This window comes from Calonectris borealis, chromosome 4, assembly GCF_964195595.1.
Source record: "Calonectris borealis chromosome 4, bCalBor7.hap1.2, whole genome shotgun sequence".
NCBI classification, from domain to species: domain Eukaryota; kingdom Metazoa; phylum Chordata; class Aves; order Procellariiformes; family Procellariidae; genus Calonectris; species Calonectris borealis.
The window spans coordinates 8,672,138-8,693,630 of NC_134315.1; the positions used below are offsets into that span (position 1 = coordinate 8,672,138).

At 41.8% G+C, this 21,493-nt stretch overlaps 1 protein-coding gene across 5 annotated transcripts in view; it reads right to left on the reverse strand.

Moving 5' to 3' along the window:
* FAM53A (family with sequence similarity 53 member A) overlaps positions 1-20,615 on the reverse strand; it is a 72,847-nt gene extending 52,232 nt beyond the window's left edge. For 2 of the 5 annotated variants that reach the window (XM_075148533.1, XM_075148528.1), the window contains exon 1: positions 20,516-20,615. The gene's annotated coding sequence lies outside the window, so the exon portion shown is untranslated. The other 3 variants (XM_075148530.1, XM_075148531.1, XM_075148532.1) reach the window with 3 other exon arrangements.
* Between the last annotated feature and the right edge of the window lie 878 nt (positions 20,616-21,493).

A 21,493-nucleotide genomic window follows, 5' to 3' on the forward strand; every position in this document is an offset into this window, starting at 1 on the left:
AACAACTTGAAATATTTACCACATCTTGTTCTGAAATTACACCAAGTCAAATATCAAACACACTCAAGTTCATAGACTCACTGGTAGAAGTTGCATATACCCTTTTCAACACAAGCATCTGCCAAAGCAAAGTGCAGTTCATGAAATGCTATGCAAGTTTAAGGGCAAGTGTGTGAACAGAGCAGTATTTGGAGTAGCATGATCAAACATTGTAATGTCCCTTTTAACCCTGTTGAAGTTTAAACTAGATCTAGAAATCCAGAATAGGGGTCAAAAGAAAGGCTGACTGGGGGTCAGAAAGTGTCCATATACAGACTGAAAATATACTGAAGCTGAGGAGCTTAGTAACCAGCACAAAGACTTTCAGATTCATCTTAATCATTAAGATTTCCACAACCAAGAGGCTACTAATAAGAACCAGCTGAAAAGTTCAGCAGGTGCTTAATTACTTTTCTGTTTGGAAGCACCATATAAGAATTTGTATGTTTTTTTTCCCTCAAGGAAAAAAGCAAATCCAAGAAAACTACCAAAGACAGGGGAGGAACAAGGTTTTGATCTGTAATCAGTTAACTACAATGTAGTTACATTTTGCTTAGTTCTAATCTTCAAGTGTTTCACTGAAATTTTAGTCAGCATAATACAAGCTAGAATAAGGACAGAATAGACAGAAGGACATTAGTCTTTAGTTAATGAACCGACGCATTCAGTTGCATGAAAGGATAAAGGGGAGGCAAATGAAATCAGAAGCATGGCACTTTCAGAATCAAGCTGAATGGTAGTTATCCACATTCTTAAATCCTACCAGATACTGAAAGTGATAAAGAGTTATAACCATTCAGGCCCTTTCTGACAGTATGCAACCCAATCAATTCTGAAACACAAGCAAAATGGAAGTTCCCCAGAAAGTTTCTCATTTTAGCAAGTCACACTTACCAACAATACTTTTTTAAATGAGACACTCCATTGAGAAAGATTTTTTTAAGTATGTATTTAAGGGCTACATGCGACAGGAGTGAAAAAGTGACATTAGCCAGACAAGCCTTCATGTATCAGCTCCCAGTTTCTACTGCTCCCTTCCATCAGGAAATTCCATTTCTCAATACCAAGCACAAGGCCTAAGAGTATGAGTTTTAGTTCACATCAGAAGCATGCTTTGGAAATGAATTTCCTCCTCATCCTCCTTTAATATGCTTCATCTCACATCACGGACCAGCCTTGCCGAGAAGTAATCCACTCTGAAACAAAGCCAGAAGGTGCACTGCAGCCACCATTAGGTCTTCAGCACCCTGCACTAGACTAATGCTGGTCCAAAGCAAGCCACCAGGCTAGGTATACACTGTGGACATCAGTACTGTTCCTACAGGGCAGTCCTTCTTGCTAATGACAGCATAATGAATGTTTAAGTGGGAAAAATGTTACCATCATCAGGCTCCTACCAATGAAAGCCATTCTAGGTCGCAGTTTGATATACCTTGGCTGCCATCACAACTGCCAACACATTTTCTTCTCTGGCTATTTGTTGCCCACAGCAGCATGCCAGCACAAGTGTTTTTGCTACTACACAGAGAACTACTAGATCAAGGAATTTTTATCGTTGGATAAAAACAAAACACTTCCTTTTTTTCTGGTAAAGGTTGTTTTCTAGCTGGATCAGTTCCCCAGTCTGGTTTGCCATGAACTGGACACAAATGCTTGTATGGGCACACTGTGGGATGCCGACACTGCTTATCGAGGTGCCTGTCCAACTACAGCGTCAGGAAAAAAAAAAGAAAGAAAAGTCACACAAGAAAGCCAGTTGACATTAGCATTTCCCACACTGAGCCAGGCAGATTCTCCTATAATTAGGAACTCCTTCCAAAGCAAGGTTTGAACAAGTTTTGCTGCTATTTTCCTTTTCCAATTCACATTCCTTTGACCAACTAAACTTAGCAGCTCAAAGTGATCCGAAATCAGCCCTGCAGCCTCAGCGCCTTAACTCAGAGGGACCAAAGTCCTGGTTCACTCTGGTTGAGCTATTTATACTCTTATCAGGAATTGCCTCCCTCATCTTTGCTGATTAATACTGGCTGTTAGGAGGCAGAAGACTCTTAAGAGTCACTCTAGCTTCGCTATGCTGTTGTCATTTTAAAACTTCATCAATATGTATTTTCAAGCCTTACAAGCTTTTGGCCCTCAATACCTCTTAGAAGGAAGTTCCTTACACTACAGAAAACTCCCCATGGTATTTTCACATTTTGGGGTTTTCTTTTGTTTGTTTCAAGATCCTCTGCTGTGGTATGTATTTAAAATACCCACAGAGATGGCAAGCTGTTTATTTTATGTACTTTTTCCACCATGCTGTCTTTCCAAAGCTGCTTAAAGGCAGCTAACTTTCTTTTTCAGTCTCTCCTTATCACACCCTTTATGCTTATCAGGCTGAATCCCTCTCAAACTGCTTGGCACTTCAAACCAATTGGATTTTCAGTAATAGGAACCATTTGACCATCCTTGCTAGGGCAACGTGGATCCTGCTGAAGTTGCATTTCTTCAGCTGCATCACGGCATAGATCTTAGCACAACCAAGTTCTGCCTACCATTGCGAGTACATGCCCTGCTTTCTGTATACAACCTGTAAGCACACCCCAAAGATACACACCTCTGCTGTCACCAAGTCTCTACAGGTAGCAGCTGAGCCAGGCATGCAGGTTCAAACACTAAGATCCTCCAAGCCTTGAGGTAATAATAATAGCCCTTGGAGCTCCAAGTTGGATGAAGTCCTACAAGATTATGGCCATCTTTCCCTTAGCACACCATCCTTCACGGAGCCTGATTAGGTAGAATAGTGAGAAAGCTGAGCCATCCAAGATAAACAGGCATAACAAAAGATGTTAGTCAGTCTCTGTCCTGGGAGAGACTTAATCTTACTAGGATCTCCTTAAGCTGAGGGGCAGAGGTGAGAGAGGTGGGGGGGAAGAGAAGCTACTTTTATTGCTGAAAGGTAGACTAATGAAAAGGAATAAAATAAATGGAACATAAAAATCAAACTCCAAATGCAAGCCAAAGCTAACATTCCTCATAGTTGGAGAATGAACTGTGATGGAATCAGTATCACCATTATCTCTGACTTAAAGTTCTGTTCTATGGCACACTCTGAAGTCTGAGAAAAATACAGATTTATTATTCTATCTCTATAGTACTACTAAAGACAAGATGTTTTATTTCTTTAAAAGTTTAGCCACAAGTAGTAATGACTTGTAAAATCTCTGCCAAAATTAAGGGTGGAGATAAAAGAAAAGAAGCACTCATGTCACGAATTCTGTATCTTCTTAGTGATGTCACTGGAGTCTTTTTTGGGAAGACTACTAAAAATATGGATTAGCCAACCCCCCAGACTATTAAAGGATGTCAGAGACTCATCCAATTTGACAACCTACTTTCAAAGATATGAAGAGTCCTGATGAAGAACATAAAGCCAATTCAAAAATCTCTTCTTGGCTCTAAGAAAGTAAGGCAGCCAGACTCATTTCCAACCCACTCCTCCTCCTCTGCATCCTGCAGGACAAAATGTTCCAGCAACAGCTCATCTCGCTGGGAAAATTTACATTTGTTTGAAACACTTCTAACAATTTCTCCTCTGTCTCTGGAAGTTCCATCTTGGATAAAGAAGAAAAGATCACAAGATTTTAGATTATTTCCCCATAACACAAACATAGGTGTTTCTTGATGATCACAATTCCATTTTTTCTGCCTATGGGACTAAATTATCCAGTGAGAATGCAGAAGGTCGTTCCCTCTTACGTTCCTTCACATTATTCCTACTCTTCTCTCAGAGAGCTACATGGAACCCTTATTACCAACAATCCCATAAAGACGTACTTAGCCAGCTCCCAGCAGAAGAAAAGGATTAGCTAGAGTCAAAATTCCAATTCGGATAAGTAGGTCCCTTAAAATATTATCTCTGCTTCAGCAAGCCAAAGCAGCTAATCACCCCAGCAATACTAACTCCAGATCTAGATGATTTTGCTACTAGACTCTAGATGAAAGATGTTGTGATTTTTTGCCTCCTGGCACTTTCTGCAGTGTCCAAGCAGCATTTCAAAATTGAAACATCACCGAAGACTGATCAAGTTTTAACAGAGCATTGTCTGCCCTGTCCTAGTTATGCTTGAAGCAAGACTCAGTTGGAAGACCAGCTTTTTAGAAACTGTTAAACTAATACTTTATGCCATCTGAAAAAAATGCCTAGTTTCTTGCAACGCAAGATTCCAGCTTCCAAATGGAAAGAGAACATTCTACTAAAACTACACATTATTTACCATAGTACTAAGAAGTTCACAGGGAGGCTAAGCATTCCTTGTAACATAATAACATAAGTCTATTAATAACTTTTAGCCCAGAAAGGTTCTCGACAGCAGGCATTTAAAGAGAATTATTTGGACTCTATCCTTTTTACCACTAATCTGCAGAGCAGTTATTCTGCAACCTTCAAAAATTCCACATCAAGTCTAAAAAAAAAAAAATCAGAGCTTTAATTAGAAAGTTTCCTGCAGCTATAGAATTATCCATCAATGTTTTGGGGGATTGGTACTGAAGGGGGACACCTCAGTTCCTAGCATGTTATACTTTAGGGATCCTCTCTTAATGCACAATTAACTAGCACCCCTTTGTTTTCTGAGATTCTCTACAAAGTGTGAAAATAGTGTCTTAGAACAACAGGTTCTGAACAAAAGAGACAAAAAAGAGTAGAGTTTATAACCCTAGTTTGTATTCTGTAGAAATCGTTTCACAACCACCTAGCAAATCCTGTTTAAGTAGTAGTTCCTTTCCCTGAAGAGTTCAGATGTGACATAAAATCAGGTAAGGCCCAACACCACTCTCTACACATGCTAGAACTCAAAATGAAGCCAAAGAAGTTAGTTCCAACATTTACAATTCAAGAGTTTCTTTTAAACACTGAAGAGAGATTTCTTGAGCTACAGAATCTCTTCGTTTTCTCCATGCAGTGCTTTCATAAGCCAGTTTTTATTAGAAGGAAGCCTCAATATTATGAGGTCTTCAAGCCTGGATTAAGGTTGCCACAACTCCAGCGTAAAACTGCAAAAAGGGACAAGAAAAATACGCTAGAAGGCATCCTTTATATTAACTGATGGCCACTGGAGTCGAGTTTCTCAGATATTCCACAGGCTCAGGAAGCACAAGCAATATCAAGAGCTCAAAACTGTCTGCTGAAGAACATACCTCACTTAATGTGCAAGACAGGACTTACTTCACCATTCTAAGGTGGAAAAACTAGGATTTGGGTTGTTATTGCCTCCAGATAGACGAGAATAAATATTAGGTCCACTTGCCTCAAATGCAGAAAATCCCTACAGAGCCCGGAATGTCACTGTTTTGACCCTAAAGCATCATCATTCTAACACCAACTGGTCACTGAGACAGCTATGACAAAATATAAACCATTACTAAAATAAGGCTGCATCCTACATACTCGTTTCTACTCCATCTCCCACACTTCACATGTGAGAACCCCTATGAGAAGGAAGTAAAGCCTCAACCATCACACACAGCCTTTGGACTCTGTTTTACTTAAAATGCAACACTTTTGGCAAATCCCTTGAACTCAAAAGGAACAAGTAGTACTCTGAGTTTTCTGATTGAAAAAACAGACCTTGCCATGTGAGATGGAGAAAACCTGCAAGCAGAAGCACCAGAAGTAAACTAAAGAGAATATCCTGGCTTAAGATGGTGGTTTCCAGTTTGCAAAATTTGCAGCCAGATGATGTGCTGGAAAGAGGTTGAAGGTAATACTTTGGTGTACAGATTTCTCATTCTTCAGATGCAGAATTCATCCAGCTTAGCCGAGAAACACATACAAAATAAAAACCTAAGATTGTTTAATAAAATTTGAATTAGAAACGGAAGATTTCACTCTGTTACACAATGAACTGTTGTCTGTAATAAATACTACCCTTTATTTCTCAAGTTACTATCAGGTGGTTTGGGTTTATTTTTAAGGCAAGAGGAAAGTCTACTTCCAGAAAGGCGAAGGAAGGGTGGAGATGGGGGATGTTAAGCCTTTGTCACAGTTTATAAAGCAAATTTCTCAAAGCAATAGAAGCAGCGGAGAAGTAAGCTCAAGAGACTTTTTCCAGGTCATACCTGATTAAAGCAGGGAATGTATCACCAGAGAAAACTAGGGCTAAGACCTCAACCCAGCCAGAGGTTAAATAATTATTATCGCCAGCTCCTATCAGCAAGAAGTCTCATCAGTCTCCCAGGTTTAAACCTGTCTTTCAGACTTGAGGAAGACCTAACATTCACATCACAGACAAGTCATCCTGCGTCTTTTAAAGTCTCTTTGCCAGACAGGACAACAGATGAGCTGTGCCTTGCGTCTGATCCTGTACCAAGATGCTTTTCCAAGATGCTTTTGTTACTTAGGTTCTCTTTCCTAAAATAATCTACCACTATTTAAATGACAGGCAAGGATTCTGTTAATTTTGCTGAAGGATATTTACATCTACTCTGTTTGGAGTTCCATTTGAATTAGCCATCAGCATTGGCCCGTGACCAGTTATCTCCCTGCAATGTGCGATTTGGACTCTTTCTCCTCCCTCTTCTCAGCATTACTGCAGAAAGCACAAGACTACGTCATCCAGTGTTGAGGAACGGGAAGTCTGGTCTACTGAGGCTTTTATACATGAACTCCAAGCCCTTTGCTTTTGCCATAATTATGAACTAAATGCGCTAACAGTCATTATTTCAATACTACACTAGCTCAAACTAAGAATTATTATCTGTTTAAGTAGTTCAGGACAAAACCTAGTGGGCAATCATCACTTAAGAGTATTACTGTAACTTTCAGTCTCTGATATTACTGAAAGCTTGGAGCTCAGGTCCTACACAAATTATTTCCACCTCCACATACTGTTTTTATAAATATTCTATTTAAAACCAATGGAAGTATTTATTTAGCACACAAAGTCTCCAGGAAGATACAAAATTCAGATTCATTATAAATAATAATTTATACAGAGAATATTAGTGTTTGAAGAAATGCACATACCCCCAACCTAAGCCTACCACACTCCCACTAAAGCAAATGATCCAGATTATACAAGACACAAGATTTTATTTTACTCCAAGGCTTGTGAAAAAAACCATATAGATGAAGATTAACTGGCTCTACTACTGAGATACTTGCTTCACTCCGTCAGTTGGAGAAGAAAAGCCAGGGGAAAAAGTGAAGATAAGCAGTAGTATCACCTACTTTCTTCTAGTGTTTGCCCTTAAAAAGTCAAGCAGGCACATATACACGCTTTAAAAATACTCAGGCCTGAAAAATATGTAGCACTGACCCTGTATGGCAGTGACAATGATGATTACTCCATGCACGTGCTGCTTCCCCATGAGAGACTGAAATAATATCAGTACTGAAGTACTGTTATATTACTAAACCCTGTAAGCTTGGAGCTGAGGGATTATACAAATCTCTCCCATACATCCTGCTCCCAAAACACACACAGCTAATAAGCCTCCTCCTATTTGCCATTAGGTTCATTCTGAAGAGTTTCAGACATCTGGTTGTCTGAAATAAAAAGCCCAACTACTAGGTTTGTTTTTATGATCCCGAGTGTGAAATGTTCTTGCTGGAGGCCTCAGGCCAGGTGAAAAACACTTGTGTTAAGATGCTACTTCATGGCATCTCAGGGATCTAATGAGCTATATAATCTGCACACAGGGAAGTCTTCCTAACATTAGCTTGCGTAGAACTACGGAAATTAAAAACAAGGAGCCTATAGTAGTCCAAATATTTTTCAGTAAATAGTACAGCTGGTGAACTGCAGATACTGCTAAATTTAGAACTCAAGTGCTTAGCAGTGCTCTGTAAATATCCATACATCTCAATGCTTACAATAACATGAAACACACTCCTCCCTGAGCCTTACTGTCCTAATTTTTCATACTAAGAGTAGTAATTCCCTCTCATGACACAAAGTACTATGCCCAATTTAGTAGGGTAAGAAAAGTTTCAGTCTTTGTCTCAAAATTATAACTCTCCGGAAGATCACTGTGTAACTGTACTGAATGAGCACCTGTATGTGCGTATCCTTGTTTTAGCCATTTATTACAAATACACTATTTACATACCTTCATATAAAACGTCTAAATGTCTAAAAAGAAGGCAAATTACAGGAGGAGCTATACAAGAGTAAAGTTCTATGCAGGCTTGCATACAGTAGTCAAAGCTTTCTGCTATATCATCTATCTTGAAAGAGCACAGAAGTGCAGTGAACAGATACGAGATACGGTGCCTAACAGACAACCAAGTTCCCTCTCATGGCCCAAACTTGTTCTCAATCATGACTGACCATCTGTAATTTGTAACTCAAGGAACTTGAATTCATTTGGCAGGAGACACCACCTCAAGAGGTGGAACACTGAAAGACCTCAAGTTTTACAACACCCATCTAGTTACGTGATCCATTAGAATTCAGAAAAAAGCCTAAACACCACACAGCTTTCAAGTAGCAAGAATTTTCTTTAACATAAGGAAGTCTCAGGTATTACACTACAAATACCAAAACTGAATGCTACTTTGAAGAATTTGTTGTTGTTGCTCCTTACTTTGCTAAACTACAGTTCATATCAACTTCATTATTTCTTGGTTTCCAACTTCTGCTTTGCACATCCCATGAGTTTTCGAATGGCGAAGTCTCTGAAGAGATCTGCACTACATATATACTGCTCTACTACACGTGAACCCTCAGTAACAGTCCACAAATGCTCCAAGTATAAACACACCACAAATTAAAGTCCATTAAAATAATGCAATGAAACACAAAGACAAAATATACATGTCAATATTGTGTGTGCTTTCAGCATTCGATTCAGGTATCACTTCAAGCATCACCAAGGAGATCCCTCTTGCCAGACTTAAGGTACTTCAATCAAAATTAGCTCAGTTGAGCTACGCAGCTCTTACTAGTTCACTAGACCATTCCAAAAGCAAGATAACTACTTTCTTTGTCTATGCATTCAGCCTTCAACAGCGCACTGAACAGCTGGATTCAGGAAACGCTGTGCTAGAGGTCAAGACACAAACCAAGGGGTACACAACTGCAGTAGGTATTTAGGAAAAGCGTTTGTAACAATTGCATGAACTAAAAGAAACACCATGAGACAAAAAATTATACCATGTAAGAGAAGACAACTATGTTAAGATAAAAAAATAGTTTAACGTGAACTCCATTATAACTACATCAGCATGATTTTTCTGTTTGTTGGCCTTTGTTTTGTTTTTAAATACTGAAAGACAACCTTCTGCTTCATGAAAAAGCTCAGTATTTTCATTGTGCATTACCTCAACACTATCAGATGTTTAATGAGTGAGTCATTAATTCTACAAGCAAGTTGCATGGAAAGATTAATTTGCCAAAGTGGATTCATAGAAGTCACTAGGACTTCAAATCATTAAGTTTACACACACCGTACAGGCTATGAAGCCTTAATGCAAAACCATGCTCCTGTACGGCAAGCAAATGGGCACAAGGTGCTGAGCAGTACACAAGTATTATGGATCACACTTCAGTTTGTATAGGGCAGAATAACTCAATTTTATTTGAGCACAAAAATGCCAGGTAAAAAGTGAAAGTTGAAGAAGGGGAAGAGCCTTCAGTTTTAATCTTCACTGATTGCTACAGAAATTTAGCAGCTTTAAATGGCAGCAGGTAAGTCACTTGACCAGCAAGTCAAGCACATAACATCTGCAGACAACAACAGTGCAAGAGAGGACAGGACCATTAGTGTTTGGAAGGGAAATCTGTGTCCTCCCACTTGGGCAATTATCCTTACAGATGACTGCATTCTGACAAGAACAACTTCTGATAACCAAGTTGAAGGACAAAACAGTAAAGATGTATCTGGTAAAGTCAACAGTTGAGAGATGCAAGCATGTCCTTGCAGCTCTTCACCTGAAAACTCTCAATCTTTCAAATGATCTTTCAATATTGATAAAAAGTGAGTTCTATCTAAACACACTTTAAAATAAGCCTCTGAAATTACATCTGGGTTTCTGGCATCTTCATTCATGCAAAGATTAAGCATACAGTAGTCGGCATAGAGCAGTAACATCTTTTCTGCTGAAGATTCAAACCATCAAACCACTGCATTGGGGGAAGTCACTGGCTGAGCACCTGGACCCAAGAAGTACTGAAGTGATAAACAAGGTTTTGACAGCTGCAGCCTTTTCTGCAGGTGCAAAACTTCAGTTTCGTTCACTTTAACAGTTAGTTCAATAACTAGTTCAGAATTTAGAAACAGGTTTGGTTTTATTTGATCCTCTCAGAGCCTGTGCTCAACAGAGAAAAGGGGGACAGGAAGGGAAGGTCCCCCCCAAGCAGTTCCAAAGTTTAAGACTGTATATTTAACAGAACTATAAAGTTTAGTCTCAAGGATACATGTGTTCTGTAACATTATATTACTAAAATTTGAGCATCACACTTAATATAGAAAAACCTCCCACAACCAAGGATTATCCCACCTTGAAAGAGCCTGTCTGAACACAGTTTCCCCGTACCACCCTCAGTTGCAGTCTCCGCAGCCAAGCCTGCCTAGCAGCATCACCGACAGCAGGACGCATCTAACTAAACAAGCCTGGAAAAAAGCATCCTAACAAAATCCCTGTTTCTGTTGACTATTAAGGAGCTTGGAAAGTTAATACAGCTGAAGGTGTTAGAAGATAAGCAAGTAAATCCCACCCCAAATGTCTAACCTGAGGGCAGGAACTGGGATATGCTTTGCTGTACAAGTGAGTGCACAAATGCTGCACACAACAAGCACAGCATTAATCCCCACGTTACCCAAGCCATGCCAGCCACCACCTTTTCAAGGGTAAGATGGGCGATACTTCTCAGTCCTACTACTCCACAGCAAAAATTGACACTTTGGGATAACAGCATGAAGTTACTTATATCTTAACAGTTTGAAGAAGAAATGTAGTGATTTTATTTTAAGATATGTCGTTACGCAAATATAAGTTAATGTTATGAAAAAGTAAAAGGACTTTTTAAAAACAAACAATTATACTTCATCTTGTGTATCAAAATACAAAAAAGTATTACATCCACTCAACACACATTTCACCATCCACATTGCCTTTAACTTCTCAACACCAGGAGATGCTGCCTTACTTTTTTGGCAACACATTGTGAGTTAAAAGTGATCACTCAAGTAATCTCAGCTAACAAACATTCAACACCTTTAGAGAAGGATTATCAGACTTCCTAAACCTCTGCCCAATTTAAGACTGCAGCATGATTTGGAAGGATAGATGTCTGTCTCCTTTGAGCACACAGTGGAAAGAAGACAAATTATTCCAGCATGTAGGCAACCTAAAACTTTAACTACACTCAAATGTATCTGGGTGATGAGAATAAGCTGCTACATGTGCAGGGACTATGAACAGGGCAATGATTAGAGCAAGACTAAGGAAATTACTGGAAGGTGGAGACGCAAAGTAGTTTGAAAGTTTACAGGGAGAGATGCTGGAGAAGCAACAACGAAGACTATTTACAGAACTGTATCAAACAATCCCAGAGACAGGGCTCAGAGAAACCCGTTTCTATAAAGTGCAAGATTCGTTATGTGAATCAAGTTCAGTATGGGAGATATCATGAGAACTAAGATTTCAAAGAGAGAAAGTTGCACCCATAGAGATATCAACAAATACTTGTGTATACAAATACAAAAAAAGTACCCTAAAAAAAATTTAGCTCCAAGTACTGGGGCTTATTCTTCAACGCCTAGCTTGCAATGCAAGAGAAATTTCATCTCAAGCATGGAGAGCTTAGAACAACCCTAACTACAGATGACTTCAGAGTCACTCTACAACACCTGGAATTATTTGCAAGGTACCATATTTAGGCTGTTATGTGATATATTTGAGTACAGACAGGAATAGGCCTCACTTTTTTAAAAAAACGTTTTGGACATTAGTTTCTGAAGCTAGGAGACCTGCCTTCATTCCACGTCTGCCTTCAGAAAAAGGTCAAAATTCAAGTGACTGGTCTCCAATTCCCCACGTTCCAGTACAATCCCAGGGGAAGGGGGAACCTTTTGTGAGCACTAAAAGGCAAAAGGAGGCGAGTAGCACCCAGCAGGTTCACTGTGACATCAGAGTCACAGGGTTTAGAGACAAGAGAGAACCTACTGAGGTCATACACCTAGGTTTAAAGACTTCTGCTGTTGGCAAGCAAGCAAAGGCTGTATAGTGAATGCAATACCTAGTGGATAACCATACCCAGAGAGCAGTTATCAGTGGTGCATGGGAGAACACACCAAACAGGAACCCAGCTCAGTTCAGATTTCTTTGTTTTCCATCATCTGTTGCTAGCAGAGTAGGCTTGTTACAAGTAGGAGAAAGGCAGGAAGAACTGTAAGACAGCATTAAAATTCTGTGTAACTGACAAATTGGAAAACTGTTCTAAAAGAAATAGGATACAATTCAGTTCTGAAAGGTATGCTCAGGCAGGATTAACTGAGCAAACAGGAAAGCGAGTTCTTCAGGAGAGAGCTGTGGGCTAGGTTGGATCAACAAGCTGACCTTGAAACAAGTGTTAAGCTGTTGTAAGAAAGTCAAATGTATGGGGATACATAAACAGGAGTATCAGCTCCAGGGCACATGAAACAGTCTTTTTACTCCACTCAGTGCAGGAAAGCCTCAGCCAAAGTACAAAGTTGGGCTTTAAGCACCACACTCGAAGACCCATGCGAACTAACTTGAGAGAAGAACAAGAATGATCAGAGCTGAAAAAACATGACCTCTTGGGAAGAGCTGAATACACTAGTTTTATTTAGGCCAAAAGTATCACAAGGTTGCAGGGTGGAGGGCAAGACACAAGGAAATAGGAACATGACAAAGAACAGTTCAAATATTTTTAAAAGATTCCTTACCACAGGGGAAAGAATAGCTGTCCCTCATGCCCAGGGAATTAGGCAATAAGTTTGACCTGCAGTAAAGATGTCTAGTTCCATATTCAGAACAAGTTTTCATGCTGAGGACAGTAAAGATCTGGACTGAGGAGAAAGTAGAGCTGCTCAAGCTTCTTTTATCAATCACATTAGATGTGCTGGTATGGGGCAGGGGACTCTCACAACCAGCCTACACCTTTTTCAGCCCTACTCTTTTTTAAATGACTACCTCAATTTCAAGCCACTGTAATGTCTTTGCTTACCCTCCTACAGTGTATGTTTAGTTTGAATGAGCTAGAAGTTACTTTTCTGATTTTTCAAATTAAAACTTCAGGATTTGCACATTCAGCTTACTTTACTACACAACGAAAAAAAAAGTCACACCTGCCTCATACTTTCTTCATGCAGAAATAAACAAACTCCAATCATCTCCCATGGCAGTACGCAAATTTCCGCAATATTGCAGTCTCCTGTTGTACCTTTCTCCTCCGACCAACAGAAACCAGAAGCCGATTACTTCAGAAAGACCTGTGTGCTTAGCCTTCTAACAGCCTAGAAGAGTGATGTAATAGCTTTCATTGATGTGGTGTCACAAAGCACTGTCACACAACATATGCACGCACCTTTTACTACAACTGTAGCCTCAGGCTTGGTTAGGACTTCCTGAGGATGGAAAATGCTGCACACAAACCAAATGCTCCAAAATAAAATCTAATATACCCAGGATTTTACAGATGGGGGGTTGAAGCAGACAGCATTAGTTACAGCCAGTCAGAGGAAGTCTGTGCCTGAGATAAATTACATGTTCACATTTAAACTGCAAAATCTAAAGTCACTAAACTAGGAAAGAATTAACTCTTAAGAGCTCAAGCACAAATAGGACACCTACAAAGCATGCAACGGTTAGAGACAACATACTATCCTTTTTCATCCTCTGTAATACTTTTGGTTACTACAAGTACTTATCCAGGTATTGTCTGCTTTGTTTAAATGCCATCCTTCTGATTTGTGACACATGAAAGTAAGAAAGCAGCACCAGTCCATCTTTACCCTCCAGGAATTCAGCAATTTCTTATCCAAAAATTGAACTAGACAGGCCTAGTCAGGATGGAGCACTAATGGAAGGAGATGAGGTAAGCAAGCACACGGGTGGCCAAGCTCAAGTGGACTACCACGCGTACTGAGAAGTGAGCGGGTTAAGCTTCACACGTGTTCCAGTGCCAGCAGTATCTTCTAACCAGCAACTCTGCTATTGTATCTTAACTTTTGGTAGCCCCTTACAGCAGGCAACAGGTCCAAGTTACTCACACTCCTCAAATTCATCAAGTTTCAACCTTGTTGTTCCATTTCATCACTTTTAAAAAAATGAAAAGATGTGGTCCTGGGTACCCACTCCTTTCCCCTTTCCCACTACAAGAAATATATACCATATTGTAGCCAATTCAAGTAATTATTGAATGCTGTTTTCGTTACTCCTCTCTTCTCCTCACTTACTAAACACCGCATCAAATTACACTCTGGAGCACAGCAGTAGTCTTGAGGCATGCTTACACACCACTACACTTCATTCCAAATAGGACATAATGAATAATTATTTACCACTACTATTAGACTGGGATAATTGAGCAAAAAGGTTCCTTTTTTTTTGACCTAGGATTGTAATTCTAACTGTCTGTTCATAAAAAAACTACAACCATACAAATAGATCCTATAGAGACCATCACTTAAAAAAATCACACCATCAAACGGTCCATAGAACAGAAGTATCCTACGTTATGAAAACAAAGCTGGTTCATACCATGATACAAAAGCCACCTGCAACATCAGTGGCCATCTACATGTTGACTAAGAAATGCTGAGCTGCAAGAGACAGAACCCAGAGGATCCAGACCCATCCAGCCTCAAGCACATTCCCACAACTCTGTTGATTCATAATCTACATCACACCTGAAGCTCCAAACTTTAACCTTTTTCATATTCTGCACAATACTTTGGACTATGGAAGTTGATAGAGCAACAGGGTTTATAAGATCTTAACATACAGCTTTTTGTCACTTGCATCCTTCCTTAAACATGGTAAATTTTCATCCCTCTAAAACCAAAAGAGGTCAAATCAACAGAAACCGTGAAGGAAGACAGACAAGTGCATTTTTCATTGGGAAAGTAGGGGGACTTAAAGGAAGAAGTAGCTTAAAAACAAAAATTTTCCCTATAAGCAAGCTTTGGAGGATAGAATAAAGAATGCAAACATCACACAGTATCCAGTAGTAACTGTATGAAATGGAGAAATACTTTACTACTACAAAATCTAAAGCCACAATTAATAAGGTGAAGCATAATACATGTGCACAGCACTGAAGGAATGATTTAGTGCCACTCACATCAACACGAACTGCACAGAGCAAAAAATCAAACATGCTGCAATAATAATTTGAACTGCCCAATTAGGTTAAAAAACACATTTACCCTACAAATTAAAAAACCTCCCAAACCCCTCAAAGGCATTAATGCTGTTCACAATGTTATTTGAGATGCAAATTAGAGACCTAAAGTTAATATAACACCAACAGAAGTTCCTATTATTCCCATTCATGGCTCAAGGGGAGGCGACAGTAAAAGAGAAGCCACAGCCTTGTTGTATGAAGTCTTATTAGGACAGTAAAGGTTTTTGTTCATTTTTAAAGTTAACCCACCTTAACTTCAGTGCAGAAATTGTCAAATTATAAATGTGATCTTTCATAAACCCAGAAAACTTAAGTGCATTAACAAATAAACAACAAGCCAGCTGCCAAGACTGGCTGGATGGGGGGTGGGTATTAAGGAGAAACAAGTATTCTTCAGAAAAAGAGGAATCCAGATCCTATCCTCCAGCATCACAGTTCTCAGCCTAAAGCACAAAAGTAGAGGTACAGACAGTGGTGCTGCAGTTATTTCTTCAACTATTTCCTGTACCAGCTGGGTTCCAATTTTAAAGCTCAGCAAATGCAGAAACAGCTTTCTTCCATCTCAAATGCCTTTCCCACAATGACATGTAGGTCTTGGTATACTGAGTCAGTTTTGCAAATGACACTTCTAATGACAGCTCTAGGCAAAATGTTGTTTGATTTCACACTCTTCACTCTATCTGCACAGACAGACTTACACACATTGAAGAGCAATTGCCATCACTGGCACAGTGAGTATGTCCAAACCTCCAGGCCTGCAATTTGATAGATCATTGACAGTATTCTTCCCTGTACTTAACTATACTAGAGTTTAATTTTCACAGGAACTTAAACCAATGTTGTCATACCAACTTGAGAGCAATGATGCTAACATCAGGTCATCAGAACCCTTCATCTTACTGTTAACACCCAACAAGCAAAACATAAGTGATGGCCTGTGTTTCACTAAAATATAATCAAGTTCAAACAGTGGAAAGCCAATTATATTAGTTTTGTTTTTATAACTCAGTAAGTTTCCTATCTGAAACATTTCATATTGTCTAAAGCTTGATATTCAACCACTTGCTTAAAAAAATACTGCTGTCAGTAAACTGAGAGCCACAACCCAGATAATGTATTTGGTAACAACCCTGCCTACTTCCTCCCCTCAACCTAAAAATTAGCAGAAACATGGCCTTCAGAAGTTATTTCTGCCCACTACAAAACATTACAAGCTAGCTGAGGAGTTTCTTGCCAGCTTGTTGATGACATTATTTCCCAAACTGACTGAACAGAAAAGCCAAAACAGCACAAAATGTAGAAATGGCAATATTAAAGAGCTGACAGTTACCTTAATTTCAGGTTTTTCTATACTCAACAGTACTGCAATACCCAGTTGGGTCATTGCAGAAAAAAAAAAATCCATAAAACAGCCTAGAAAGGAGTTAAAAATACACTTTTTTTTTTACAGGCCTCCTTTTGAGGGGGAAAGAAAAATCCTGAAAGAAAACCATTTTCTGAAAATACGACTGTCTCAATGCCCCTAGCAGAGTGGTTACAGTTAAGAGAAACCAACAAAGCACAGATTTTTTTTTTTTTATACAGACTCCCTTTCATCACTGGATTGCAGTATTTCACTGTCAGCTAAGATCTTGTTAACCACACAAACTTCATGATATACCAAAAAAACAAGTTGTCAACATAAATGGCTACCTCTCAGGTATACACAGTCATAGATTAAAACAACTTACCCACTAAGAAAATATCAGCCACTACAGTACACCGAGTTCAAGTAGCTGTTTTCCCAGCCATGAATTTCTTCCCTAGAATTAATGAACAGGGCTACTTCTGCTCATTAACCCTTCCTGCAGGAGTGCTCAAAAAGCCCTTCACAGATTTCTGTGTGTACTTTCACCCCCTCACTAAGCTTATGTTACTTACAGTACCTAGAATAAAAGTTAGAGCTACTTCCATAATGGACAGGAATCTCTTACATGTTCTACCATAATACATTTCAAAATTTATGTGTAGGTTGTGTAAGACTAAAGACATGGTCCTATGAACATTTACCTGCAAGATCATTCTTACATCAATATCAGATCTCAAGAATTTAGTAATCTAAAAATAGTCCAACAAGTTTATTTTATAGAAATAAAAATGAAAGTTTAAAGCAAGCTAAAAGAAGCACAAGACTTGAGGGCTTGCAGGGGAGAGGGAAATTCACTGTTGCCAAAAGGAAAAATTTCCGTTTATATTATGACCTTCAAAATACACAAAAAGAAATGTAAATCACAATATAAACACGAATATTTTCCACTAAAGGTTTAATGAGACTTCTCATTACTATTTAAGAAAACTCAAAGCAGAACCAGAAATGACAAATTCTTAGAACAAAACTCAAAAACAGCATCAAAAAAAGTGCAGGAGCAAGGAAAGAATCATGTTTGGAAAGTTTTAAGTACACCATGTTTCCAAAGGGAATAATCTATCAAACCACAGGAGGTGACTAGAACTGCCATCATCACTGCTAACACAAAGGAATGTAGATTGGGGGGAGGCAACAGAGGAAGGGGGAAGAGAGAACAGGGAAGGGAAAAGGAGAAGGAACTAAAAAAGGGAGCCACAGTAATGGCTACCAGACTCTCAAGGAATTCCTATAGGAAAGAATAAATCCTTCATGCCTTTTTAAAATAAAGCAATCCATGCAATAAATTGCTGCCATCTCAGTAACGTTAAGCTTTCAGTTTATCTGCCCACCATATTTTCATAAATACAGCTTTATGCCATATACTAAACTTCCAAAGTTTAACACAATGGTTGCAAACACAAATAATATTTCTTCTTTCAGTCTCGTCATTCTTCTGAATCACAGTACCCTGCAGAAAAACAGCTTTTCAAGAGGAAGTAGGGAAGTTTAACTACACCAAATTTAAAATATCCCTTTACAATTATTTAATCAACTTTAATTCTCAACTTAAAGAGACAGTAACTATGGGTTACACACTGGCAGGTAAAGGCTGCGAGAGGACAGCCAGATTACCACAGCATGGAACGTCCTGGAAGGATCTCATCTGGGGGATGATCTTGCAGATCAGAATTTTAAGTTTACATCTAATAGGCAGCATGTACTTCCATACGATGAAGAGTAGAATCTTGTTACTGACAAAAAATAGGGCTGATTAAAAGTAACAGTCATATTAATATGAATAGTATTTCCCAGAAGTTCAAAATAAATGAGTAGTAAACCCATTTTCTAGTTAGGAGTTCCACCAGCTTATGCAGAACTACTTGGAATATATGTTTTAGCTCCCTACACATACTGATCTCTTGCCTCTGAGTACAATTCTTCCAGGCATTTTCAGAAGCACAATAATTGTAAAGATACAAGCTCTTTGGGCTTGATCATGTACACTGCACCTCCTATAAAACCAGATCAAGTCACATGCTTCATTAGGAAAGTTTTTGCTATTCAGCGAACATTGTACTCCAGATTTCATAAGCCCGACTTGAAGCAAACAGACTATTCACAATTAAAACACATCCAGAAACATTTCAGCTTGCCACAAGATACACAGACTTACTGGTTCTTGCCAAAAATGGCTTTGACAAAAATATTTTCTAGCAGTCAGGCATATGAATGGGAGGCAATGTAACAGTAAAGGCTGTAATAACTGTTCTCAGGAGCTAATTTTAATGTAAGCACAGTGAACCAGAAAATAGATTTGACCAGCTGGCTCAACTCATCCCGAGGCCTAGAACTCGGCATGCACGTTAAAAACCAGTGTCTTATCTGGTCTGACTCACCAAGCCACTCTCAACCCTGCAACCTGAAAGTTACAGCGCTGCTACAAAGCGCGGCTCCCGTAACGGCTGTTTTCTGAACGGTTATGATGGATGTATCATTTACCTCAAGAGAAAACGCCTTAACTTTCAGATCTCTACCAGAAGAGCTTAGATAACTGACGCAACGCTGAAGCGGAGGATCATCTACAACGGCCTGTCTCTCTCACGAGACCTAAAGCGACCTCCTTAAATAGCACCCAAAATTTCAAGAACACATTTGTATTTAGCCTTCGCGTGGGCAAGAAGACCTTTAATATGCCAAATAATCGGAACAAAGCCATGTTACTGCCCTTAGAAAAGACGGAATAACACAAAGAGCCGATTCACTCGTCCACCTCGGACTTTTTAACCCAACTGGTTGTTACGCTCACGAGCTATAAATTAGAAATCAACTTTCTTATTGCTGAGGGGGGGGGAAGGAAGAACATAACCACCGTTTTCCCCCAGAAATCACTGTGGAAGGCAGCTATGGTGGAAAATGCACCTACTCTGACGTAACTCTACCCTTGAGCAACCGAGGGGGGAATCGCCTCGGAGCCCCGCGGTGTGTGCTCGCAGGCAGCCGTCCCGCAGGGCAGCGGCACAAAGGCATGCCCGCGCCCGGCCGAGCCTCACGGGGGCCGGGGACCGTCCCTTCCCCTCCCCGCACGGCCGAGGCAGGCCGGAGCCCTCGCCTGCAGCAGCCCCGCTGCGCCTCGGGAGACACAGCACCGCCGCGCAGCCAACCTAATTCCCATCCCGAGCGGCAACTATTAACGCTAATAAGTTGTTTTTTGGGTTTTTTGGTTTTTCTTTTTCCCCCCCTCTGCCAGGGCTGCGGGCAGCCGCCGTTTCGCTTCCACACGGAGTCTCCAGCTAATGGCAGGGCGAAGGGGGGCTAACCTTTACCTCCCGCCGTGATGAAGAGGCGCGGCCCCCCGCCTGAATACCCATACCAATAATAAAAATACAACATCTATACCTATTTATCTAGCTATCTACATAATTAAGGAGAGGAGCAGCCCGCAGCCCTGGGGTAGCAGGAGGCTGCTGCCGCGGGGAAGGGCAACTTCGGGGTGACACCCCCACCCCGCAGGGTCCCCCCCCCGGGGCGGCGCTCGCCCGCCGAGGGTTGCCCGGTGCCCACAGCCACCCGGGCGCTGTGAAGGAGCCCGGGCCTGGCCGCCTCCCCTCCGCCTGGCGCTGTCTTCCGCCGTCTCAACGGCTGCTACCTGTCGGCTGCGCTCGCGCTCCGCCGGCGGGCGCTGCCCCCGTGGCCTCCCCCGCACCCCCCTCACCGCAGCGGAGGCCACCGGTACCTGCGCCCGCCTGGGCCGCCTCCCCTGCGCGTATGGACCGGGCTCCGCAACGGCAATTGAACAAAACACAGCCGGCTCCGCCCCCTCCCGGCACCCGCCCGCTCCCATTGGCTGCACCGCCCGCCCGCCGAACTTTGACCCGCTCTGCCATAGGGCGGCGGGGCGCGCTGGCCCGGCCCACAAGGGGCGGGGGGCGGGCCCGTTCCCGGCAGGGACGCACAGCTGTGGTGCCGGGTGAGACGGGGAGGACGGGTCGGACTACAGCCCCCAGGAGGCCTTGCGGCGGCGCGGCGCCCTTCTCTCATTGGCTAGCCAGGGAGCGTGCGGAGGGGCACTTGGAGGGGGGGAAGCTGCGCTTCTCTCCTGGAGGGGGGATTACGTCATCGCGTCCCCGGATGGAGCCGCAAGGTGGGCGCGGGTGCGCGTGTGGCGCAGCGAGCGGGGCACGGCGGCGCCCAGCCGGCCTGACTGCGCATGCGCGCGGCGCGCTGCGTGCGCATGCGCAGTGGCGAACGGAGGGGGTCACCTCAGGAGGGCGGGAATGGTGGTGGTGGTTCTCCTCAGGGCAGTGGGGCTGGGGCCTGGCCGGGGGGGGGGGGGAGGGTGTGGGGCCCGCCCCTCGCCCGGAGCGGGGCCCGCCCCTCGCCCGGAGCGGGGCCCGAGCATGCCAGTCAAGGCCGCCCTGGGGGGTTTGGGCCTTGTCAGTCTGTGGGCGACCTCCGCCAAGGCCTGGCCTGGCCCGGCCCAGCTGGCTGCACCCAGCCTGTCAGCACTGGCACAGCCTCTCCACAGAACGGCTGAGGTGCGGGCACCCGGCCCTGTGGCAGTCCCGGAGGGAGCGGGAATGGCACCCTGGGCTTCCCTCAGAAGCCATCTCCATGGCTTGCCCTAACCAGCTCCTGGTGCTTAAGTTGCCTTCCCCGTAGCTGGTTCTTCCCAGCCGCCTCCGGAGGCGTGCTGCTCTGCGCCGTGTAACGG